Below are 10,971 nucleotides of genomic sequence, written 5' to 3'. Positions count from 1 at the left end.
GGTCACCATCTCTAACCAGAAAATATTACACCTTGCCCTCTTGAGACTCACTGGCACAGTATATACACTGCCACTGTCCCACTACCACCACTCCTCTGCCAGTGTGACCCCCAGGAGTCTGAGCTGCTTTCTAATAGCAATGCGAGAGACTTCCTCATGCTCCCTGAAACTATTGGGTTGGGACAACTAACTGGTAGAACCTAGGTCACATGCTTGCACATTATCTCCAAGAGAGCCTGGGTAAGCTAACACGGCACTTTCAATTTCTATAAGACATTAGGCTCTGTTTCCCTCCATATGTATGTATTTTCTAAGCAGGAGAAGAAAGTTGAATTCTGGACAGCCATCAATAATGATGAATGTCTTCCAGAATTGACCATTGTCAATATAGTAAGTAAAGTATAAAAGTGGAACTATACTTTGGTTTCTAGATGGAGACAGAGCATACTCATCAAGGAATTGGCAAGATTATTTTCATAGTCGTGGCTAAAAGCTATGATAATCTTATACATCTATCTCCATTAAAATCAAGACAGGCAACAGCAAGAACTCATATCAATCTAGTGCACATGTAGTTCAAGATATTCTTGCAAGGAATAAATTCTTCTTCTTATTTTGCAGAGGTAAATGCCAAATTTGGTCAGATTAAGCAATTGTGCCCAGATTCCCAACTGACAAATAGAAGAAAATGGTGCCAAGCCAGGTATGTCTGATTGTAACAAATCTACTTTTTATGGTATATCAAATGTGTCTTAGGATGTATTTGGTCTTGGTTATTCCATCCAGAATTGACCAGAGTCGGGGGACTGTCTCACAATACTACACACATAAAACAAACTGACAATTTTGAATGCCAAATATTGCAGATCAAATACTCAGTCAACATGCCCTCTTCTCTAGCCAGTGTTGAAAGTCCAGTGACAAAATCTTATAATAATTCTTTTCTGGACATCGTGTAGATACCCTTTCTTCCTAGCAAAATCTTTATATATACACATAAATACTAACTAGATGGATCTTCTGTTTCAGAGCCCATCACATTTCAGTCACAAGATAAAACCCAGGCACCTTAATTAAACTTGGGTGTTTCCCAATTCTCCTCTGACCCACATTTACAAAACGTATCATAGGGCAGGTAACTTACATGTGGCTAATCTTTTCCATTACATATTGATTCAAGTTCCAGAAAATAAATGTACTTTTATCCACCTACATATAATTGCACTGAAGTGCATATAAACTTGAGACATGCACATTTGCATAAATGTCAACAAAACTATACTCCAGAGCAAAAGCACATCACCTCTGCCAACAACCAACATGATCATCTGCCTATGAAATCTCAGGTCCCTCCCTGTTCCTTCTTCCACTGTTCTTCTGTACCAGAAGTGTCTGACCCCTTATGAATTATACTTCTCAGCTTCCCCTTCCCAGTGGCTTCTTGTAGGTTCTGATGATGATACACACTGACAAGAATTCGGAAAGCAGGGAAAGGGAAGAAGGAAGGATATTTCTTTTCTGACTCTCTTGGATTTGCATCTGGTGAACCCAGACTCTACTAAAACTCTGATAACACCTCTCTTCCCTTTTTTGCCCAGCTCATGGAATTTTAATGGTTTTCAGATGTTGTTGATCTCTGGGCTGCTTCATTGTCCCCTATTTGCCCTACTGATTCTCCATCATCTTTGTAACTAATCTCCACATTATATACTCTCAATTAAGCTACTTGGTATGGATCTTCTTTTTCCTGAGTAGTCTTTGACTGATATTTCTCGGGTATTATGCTGAGCGAAATAAGTCAAACAGAGAAAGACATGTATCATATGACCTCACTGATATGAGGAATTCTTAATCTCAGGAAACAAACTGAGGGTTGCTGGAGTGGGGGGTAGGGTGGGAGCGATGGGGTGACTGGGTGATAGACACTGGAGAGGGTATGTGCTCTGGTAAGTGCTGTGAATTGTGCAAGACTGTTGAATCTCAGATCTGTACCTCTGAAACAAATAATGCAATATATGTTAAGAAAAAAAAAAGAAGAAGATAGCAGGAGGGGAAGAATGAAGGGGGGGAAATCAGAGGGGTAGACGAACCATGAGAGATGATGGACTCTGAAAAACAAACTGAGGGTTCTAGAGGGGAGGGGGGTGGGAGGATGGGTTAGCCTGGTGATGGGTATTGAGGAGGGCACGTTCTGCATGGAGCCCTATGCACAAACAATGAGTCATGGAACACTACATCTAAAACTAATGATGTAATGTATGGGGATTAACATAACAATAAAAAAATTTTTAAAAAAAGAAATAAAGAGAAAAAATTAAACAATGATGGGATAACAAGTGTTGAAAGTTCACGTAAGAAAAAAGGACAGTTATAAATGACAGAGTATGAATCACTTAAGCCTTGAAAATCCTGTTCCTGTGCAACTGACAATAATAAGCTTGAGAAAAAGTAATAGGAAAAAAACAGAAAAAAATTGTTTGATTGGCTCAAGATCAATATCAATTAATTTAGGAAGCATATAGAAATTTGAGAATATAAAGCCTGAAAGAGGAAGTAGTCCTTTTGGTCAACCTACCATCAGAAGTCTTACACTATTCCTCAGGCTGAAGACCCACACAAGTCTGCAATCTTCAAAATGAGTGTCAAAGCAGCAAGAGAGGATGCTGCAGTTGCTGAAGCCCTCCCTAAACACTTCCAGAGACCACCAGGGAGAGAAGTCACCTGCCTCAATAGATGTGCAATGTAGAATAATCTGAGTTGAGAATGATGCCCAATAATATGCAAATAAGCAAAGTAGAGGAGGGTTAGTTTTAAAAACTTGATGGAACACTCATCTTCAAATTTTATGGAAATGGCTATAGGGATTGCCTGTAAGGTTGAACTCCTCTTGATGACTTTGGTCTTATAAAGAAAACATTCATCAAAAAGTACTCTTAAGGTATCTCACTCCTCTTTTAGAGGAAAGTCACAATGATAAAATAGCCAGCAATAAAAAATAAAATAAAAGTTCAACTTAAACATTTTTAGCCTTAAAAAAAAAAAACACAGTAAATTGTTGGGGATCTGTGGCCTTAACTTTCATGTTAATTACTGTTTAAGAGCACTTTGGAAGCTCTACAACATGCAAGAATTTAAGAAATGTGGATGTCATTAACCAGCTACTCAGCACCCATCCTCAGTTGCAACTTGGTCAGTTCCCTCCTCCTATGTGAATAGAATAACACCCTTAAAGTCATAGTTTAAAAAACAGACATACAAAACCCAGCCACACAAAAGGTAAAATTTTATTTTATTTTATTTTTTTAATTACAAGCAGTATGAGGATACACATAGGAAACATGTGACCTCTCCAGTTGTGATTCAGGAGAAAGCCAAGAACCTCTCCAAATAGTTCTACAATATGAAGATTCAAGAATGTATCGGGGGAAAAAACACTCAAAAACTGGATTAGGATGTTTCCTTCACTAACACCAGTGGCTTAAAGAAATTTCTTTTGATGTGATTAAGAATAGTAATGGAATTGAATCTTAGATATAAACAAATCTGCGTATTGATACTAGACAGAGATGGCTTCTTAATCCTAAAATACTTACTTAACTCATCTGATTCATGTAACTCATTTGTTTCCCTTTAGCCAGACAAGGGCATTTTCTTAATAACTATATGAAAAAAATGGATTGTTCCACTTTAGTTGGCTCTAACTTAAAAACCTATGAAGTTTAATGTAAAAGAAATTTGCCATAAACCAGTATACAACCTAAAGGTTTTCAAAACAAAAGTTATTTCTCATTTCTTTACTAAAAAGTCCTTGCCCATCCAACATTGTATAGTTTTAAAACATACTTCCAGTTTAAATAGCACAGTTATTGAAATGCAGTATATCTGGACTCAGAATACATCAGAGCATTATACACAGTGAGTGCAATGGAAGAGGATAATCACCTTTGGGATTGCAACTATTTTGACGCTACCTAAGTCAGGCAAGAACACTGCTGTTACAGCTACATACTGTGGCTATTGCTAGAAATTCTGTCTGCATTTAGCAACTGGGAATATGAAAACAAACATCGTTCCAACTAAAACAATAGTCAAAGTAACCTTTTCAATTGAATTGTTTCTTGCAATAATGAAATTGTAGTACATGCCCCTTGGTTTATTTGCAATCATTTCAGCATGCATTTTTCTCACTGAAGCCACTTTACACATCTTTAATAGAAATATTTTTTTTTCTTTTTTTAATCAGACTACTTGGCAGTCTTCACAGTTCCCTGGGCCCTTTTATTTATCTTGAATCCTGTATCTATAAATGACACAAGAAAGCAGAAGCTAAGAGAGTATTACTAAGAAGACCAGAAGGTGAAGGGATCTCATGGATTCAGGTGCAGTAAGTCTCTTGAGTGTGATGTTCCTTTGGTCCACTGGCTACACCTGACTGGAACACTCTGGACGATTATCAAAATTCATAGTGATATCCTTATGTTTCCAGGCCAACCTTTCACAAAGACTTGGGTGGTGAGCTTAACAGCAAACCTGGCTTAGTTTTGCTGGCACTTGCTATTTTGAGAAAATACTCAAAGGTCCTTCCTGTCGTAAAACACTGGATAGAGGAAAGCTAGGAAAAGTCCAACTTTAATTTCATGAATTTGCACTTGCAAAAACACATATCTTCACCAAAATTAAGAAGACGTGAGAATTTGGCTCCAAGCAAAATTCCACTCCTGAGACAGCAGGATTGAATGCAGATTTCTGCTGTGGGCAAAACCTCACTATTATTTCTAGACAATAGGGCTTTCTGTAGTGAAAATGGTGGCGCTCTGCACATAGAATGGCCACGAGCCAGTTCCCAGTTTTCTCCAGTGGATTTGCCAGATTGGCTAAGGGAGAGAATATTTTCACACAGACTGGTAATATGTCTGATGAAGCTTAGGGAAAATTAATCCAGTTAACCTTTTTTTTTTTTTTAAGATGATCTGAAAGTTCAGAGAAAATATATTAAATCACTTCCAAGGGGTACAGTAGAGACCCAACTTTATAATCTGCAGGGGAACCACCCTCAAGAAAGCTCTGCATTTTTTTAATGCCTTCAGGGTGATATAGATCAGTGCTTCTCTCACGTTATTGCTCATACGAATCACCTGAGGATCTTATTTAACTGCACATTCTAATTCTGGGGGTTGGGAGTGGGACCTGAGAGCCCCCATTTTAACCAGTTCCACATGATATTGAGGCTGTTGATCTGCCCACCATACTTTGAATAACAAGGATTTCGATGAGCATATGATAATTCACCTAAGCAACTGGTTCACAAATACTCAATACACTTAATTAGTTAAAAAGTATAATTGACTGAAGAATAATGTGAATGAAAAGGTACTTAAGTACCTAACACAACTCAGCAATAAAAAGGAGTAAACTATTGATTAACACAAGTTGACTGGATCTCTGGGACTTAAACTGAGTGAAAAAAAAAAAAATCCTAAAATGTTACATACTATGGTTCCATTTATATAAAATTTTGATAACAAAATTTTAGAGTATAAATTAGTGGTTTTCAGAGATTAAGGATGAGGGTGGGAGAATGGGAGGAAGGTAGGTGTGATTATATGCAGGTTTTGAATTAGGAGCTAAACGTATACAGATGAAGAAGGAGATCAGTCTAATATAATGTCCCAGCCTTATAGATGACAAAAGTATAGTTCAGACTCTTGCCCCTGTTAAACAGCTGAATTCTCCCTGAGTAATACAGTTAACTTAATTTCTAATTCACTTTCCTTTCTACCAGTTAATACAATGATTTATTGCAATGCAAATCATTTTCAAATTTCAAATTTTACAAAATTTAAGACAGATGAAAATGTACTCATCTGAAATGTACATCAACTCTCTAAGGCTAGCAAATATTTTAAATTTATAAAAGGCATACCCTAACCAAGAAAAAATTAGGTTTATAATCCCACATGAAATCCTCCTTAGAGGGTGCCTGGGTGGCTCAGTTGGTTGGGCGACTGCCTTCGGCTCAGGTCGTGATTCTGGAGTCCTAGGATCAAGTCCCGCATCGGGCTCCCTGCTCAGCAGGGAGTCTGCTTCTCCCTCTGACCCTCCCTCCTCTCATGTGCTCTCTCTCTCATTCTCTCTCTCAAATAAATAAATAAAATCTTTTAAAAAAAAAAATCCTCCTTAGATAATTATGTCAAGTAACAATCACTGTCTCCCATGATCTCTTACAAGGGAGTGTTGTGATAAATTTCCCATCTTAAATCCATCTCTAAACTGTAACAAGGATCAATATGGCAGACTGTATTGGCTGCTTACACCACAAACATTTCCCTTCCTCCTTTTACCAATACCTCAGTCTGTTCTGGCAGCTCATGTCCATATCCAGATTAATCCAGGCAAGACAACCTTGTGCTGAAGTTTCCATCTACCTATCCAAATCCTACTTCCTCACACTGTTCCCTCCCCCCACAAGGTTGATCTCTATGGACAATATTGATGGACTCCTTTGTCATCTGGCTTTGAGTTGGATTTAGCCAATGAGCTAGCTGTGGTCAGACAAAGGGAAATGAGTAAGGCTGGGGTATTTCCTCTTCCAGTTCCTTCCTCATGAAGTCACTGTGCACCAACTACATCATGTGACCAAAGACTATAACTCCAATCAGTTGTTTCTCTCCACACAACTCTCTTTGTCTCCAGTTTCAGTAGCCACTTCCTCCATGTGTCACTTTAGGGCAAGGTGAGAATGTAACCCCCTCCTCTTAATAGCATACACTTAACAGTGGAAGCACTCTCTCTGTGGTTTCTCATCTCTTCAATTATCACTTTGTAAAGAGTTCTTTAAATTATCCAATTTGAGTATGCTTTTTCCTGACTGATACATAGGGGTTTTTCTGTTTGTTTTTTCCTTACCAGATGTTCATATTCTCAGCTTCCTTTCCAGTTGGGAGTGGTTAGGTGATCTGATTCTCTCCAATGAAATATAAGGGGACATCAGATAAAGAATTTGGGGAATGGCTTTACTCCCTGACAAAAGACATAGCAGCTTGGGAATAGCAGCTTACCCCTTTCTCTCCCTTATTAATTTAGATGTTTGGGGGTAAGTACATGATATATGGAGTGACCAATCTGTGACCATGAAATATCAACCTGAGGATAAAAGCCAGCACACACAGGAAGGTGAATGGGGAGAATGATATCAATAGTTTAGGCTTTGAAGACAGTACTGCCTTATACTGACTGCATTTAGATTTCTTGTAAGGCATGCAGTATGCGCCCTTAAGGTTTAAACTTTTATTAATCAGATTTTCTTTGTGTGCAACCAAATCATTCCTAACTGATGGGGTAGTCGATCTTTATTGCAAATATGACCTTGCCATTTCCCTGCTTAACATATTCTAGTGGTCATCATCATCCACAGAATAACCTCCCAGCATAGTGTGCAATATCCTCAGGCTTTTATCCTTGACAGCTTCTCTACCTTGGCATGTTGCCCTTTACCTGGTACACTGTTAATTCCAATCTCCTGTGGTTCCTCACAGCGTGGCATTTCTAGCCTCTGTATCTTTGTTTGTGTTGAGTCTCCTTCCAGAAACATCTTTCCTACCTTCTTTCTCTACTTTATTCATCTTCCAAGAATACAGTGAGCAAAATAGGTCAGTATTTGTTATTGAGTACCAAAATCTACTCAGGATTATTCAACAAGGGAGAGTGACAGAAACAACTTTGGGTCGTTCACAGAAAGCTGTGAGACTAAGCTTAGAAAACAAGCAGGAAGAAGAGAAACTAACAGCTGGAGACAGAACAAAACTCTGGTGAAAAATGAGTCCAGCAAGCCCTGCTGCAGACTTTCTAAGGAACGGGCACCTCTGCTTACTCAACAGCCAGCTATAGACAATGGAAAACTCAGTGTTGCCGTGGCTGCCTTCTAATACCAGAATGAAGATTTCATGATCTAAGCTTCTTTGCCTCACCAACTTCCAGTACAAATCTAGGGAAGGTGCATTTGATTGGCTGAGCCTAAGTCAACTGCTGATTCCCTAACCAAGAAAGTCTCTAGTAACTGTACTTGCTTTGGAGGGAGGTCTCAAATTAAAACTACATATCAAAAAATTTACCTCCTATAAGAAAAAGGTTCAGATGATGGGTTACCAAAAATAATTATACACATCCAGTATAATTTCAATAAAATGTGCTAAATGCAATAGTAGCTATACAAATGAATTCAGTCAAAATACAGAATAAGTAGTTACCGCCAAACCAAGCCTGTACAGAGAAATAGTGAGAAATATTTTCTATTTTCTAATAAGCTGCATAAAAAATACACAAAAATAGTTAAAATTAATTTTAACATACTTAACCTAACACATTAAAATACTGTTTTGACATTCAATCAATATGAAGTTATTAATGAGATATTCTTACATTATTTTTCAGTATTAAGTCTTTGGAATTTGGTGTGTACTTTGCTCTTTCAGCACATCCCAAAATGGTTATTAACCAATTTCAAGTGCTCAGTAGCTACATGTGGCTAGCTGCAATTATGTTGGGTAGCATATATCTACATAAATACAGCAATTAGGAGAGGAACAGTGACATGGATCATCTGCCCAGTGAGTAACTGTGAATTATATGTATTTGACTTCAGAATGCCAAGCAGACCTTGCTAATTATTGTTTTGCCCTGGCTTAGAAAGCCATCTAACATGAATTACTTAGCACTCTGAGCTATGAGAGATAAAGAAGACATATAAGGTCAGGGTAACTGAGATGGGGAGCAAGAGCAGGGTTTCTGGAAGTTTTGTCATTTAAATTGCTAAGTTTCAGGTACCTTGTGACAACTGACCAGTGTGGTCAGAATGCTAAGTTTAAGTTTTGAAGCTGTTTGCATTTAGGTTGAGGCCAAGGGGAGCGAATGAAACCTAATAAGGAAAGAGTGTAGAGATATAAAAAAAAAAAAAAAAAGGTCAATGATGAGTCCCTAGGGCATGTCAACATTAAAATTAGAGAACAAGAGGACTGAGAATAGTGTTCATAATGGTAAAAGAACCAAGAATAACTAGGTTCTCAGAAGCCAAGAGTCTCAATTACAAAATGATTTTCTTCTTGGGAAGCTGACTGAATTTGGAGTCATTTCCCAATGTATGTACATAGGTTCCACTAAAAATTCACTATTAAAAAATAACTTTAATTTTGCTCTTACAATAACCTTATTTGCTCTTGGTTAGCACTCATTTCCGTTTCACACAGAATCTCTTCTCAACCTGTCATGTCCCTTTAGGCTCCCACCTACTGCTTCCCTCCTGCCCAATCACTCCATGACCCTGCCTCCCTCTTCGAAGAAAAGATAAAAACCTTCAGGCTGGAACCCTGCTCTTCCTCAACATCTTCCCTTCCACAAATTATTTCAACCCATATTCATCCTTCCTTTATTGGAGTTTGGAAATGCCTAATAAATAACACCACTGTTCTCCCACTGCCCAGACTCCACCACAGTTTGGAGCTAATTGAAATATACATACAGAAGGCAGGTAGAGTACAAAAATCATTTCAATTAGTGCTTACACTGTTAGGGAATATGGCTTAGGATTGTGGCCAACTGGGCTTGAAGTGCCCATTTAACTATCATACTATCTTTTTCATTTGTAGTCAAGTTTCTAAAAACCATCTCCACTTTCTCAACCCATACAATTCTCAATCCAAGGCAATGTGGCTTCTGATCCACTTATTCTGGTAACAGTCTTCTTACAGATGTTCTCAATTCCCTCCCCATTGCTCAACCCCAGGGAGACCTGCCAGTCCTTATCGCATTTGACTATTGAAGGTTTCACACTATTGGCCACTGCTTCCTTTGTGCAACTCCCTTCTAGTTTTTTTCTTCAAATTCTCTTGGCTGCTTTTCTTCAGCTTCATTGGGCTCCTCTTTGTTTAGCTATCTGGTAAATATTTGCATTTCTGGGGCATTCATCTTCTGCTCTTTTCTATTTTATTCACTCCTTTCTGAGTCATCTTATCTAACCCTGAGATTTCAGTCACTATGTGTTACCTTGTCTCCCTGGCTTTAGTATTGCCTGTTCTGAATACATTCTTCACAGTGACCTTTCTGCAAACCAGTTGTGATCTTGCCTACAATTTTTCTTTGGCTCCTCCTGCAAACACATCCTCCTCCTCATATTTTCTTGTGGCAGAATGGAAACCAGTGTAACACTTCTGGCTAATCTCTGCCCCCTCTTTCACTACAAGAGAGGAAGGGTGATTCACTTATCTCTCTGCTGAATTTTGACAAAGAAGCTGGTCAGCTTCTTTGAGTCAGCACCTTTGGAATCCTCTCGTGACTTTGGTGAGGATGCATTCTGAGCTGCTACCCTGCCATGCAGGAAGGCCTGACTCTGTGGGAGAGGGCAGTTTGGGAGGAAGTTTGGTGTAGGACAGTGTTTAAGACACAAATCGAAGTTATGTTTTGCAGACTAGCTTTTGTCAATAACAAAGATAACAATTTCATTGCCATTTTCCTGACTCCTCTTAATAGGTTGATTGCTTTGATAGGGAAGTCAAAGTTCTATCTACAGGAAACAAAAACAAAGGGAGAACATTTAGGGAAATTCTTATTTCCCATTCCTTGGGTTTCCAGACTTTCTCCACATCCTTATTCTTCAGGGAAGGAACATGGATTCACTTTTTTAGTAGGTAAGTTTGGTAGGAGAGACTGGACACAGATGGCATTGCCCCTTCTGGGACTTTAGTTTCCACCCACCTGCAGAAAAGGAACCTCTGGCCTGCTAATTCCCAGGCAGAAAGAGGCTGTTCCCTGTGGAAATGGACTGCAATTTGGGGCATAAGTTTACATCAGTAGAGTGTTAGCAAATCCATTTAGCCACAGAAGTAACTTTAAAAAAAAAAAAATGTTTCTCAATAAGAAGACTGATATTTTGGTATCTATCTGATTCCTGTATATGTCTTTCAGTTGGTTCCAAATTCA

General features: G+C 38.5%; 1 long non-coding RNA gene across 1 annotated transcript in view; it reads left to right on the top strand.

Moving 5' to 3' along the window:
• Nucleotides 1-620: 620 nt before the first annotated feature.
• LOC129046416 (uncharacterized) overlaps nt 621-10,971 on the top strand; it is a 71,420-nt gene continuing 61,069 nt past the window's right edge. Inside the window, exons 1-2 of the long non-coding RNA XR_008507638.1 lie at nt 621-703; nt 4,244-4,379. This is a non-coding gene — a long non-coding RNA (uncharacterized LOC129046416). The remainder of the gene's footprint in view (nt 704-4,243; nt 4,380-10,971) is intronic.

Source organism: Mirounga angustirostris, unplaced genomic scaffold, assembly GCF_029215605.1.
Source record: "Mirounga angustirostris isolate CCGP_5_RB_7025 unplaced genomic scaffold, mMirAng1.0.hap1 SCAF_4, whole genome shotgun sequence".
NCBI classification, from domain to species: Eukaryota; Metazoa; Chordata; class Mammalia; order Carnivora; family Phocidae; genus Mirounga; species Mirounga angustirostris.
Note: the sequence above shows the minus strand (reverse complement) of the source record. Positions and strands in the feature narration are given on the sequence as shown.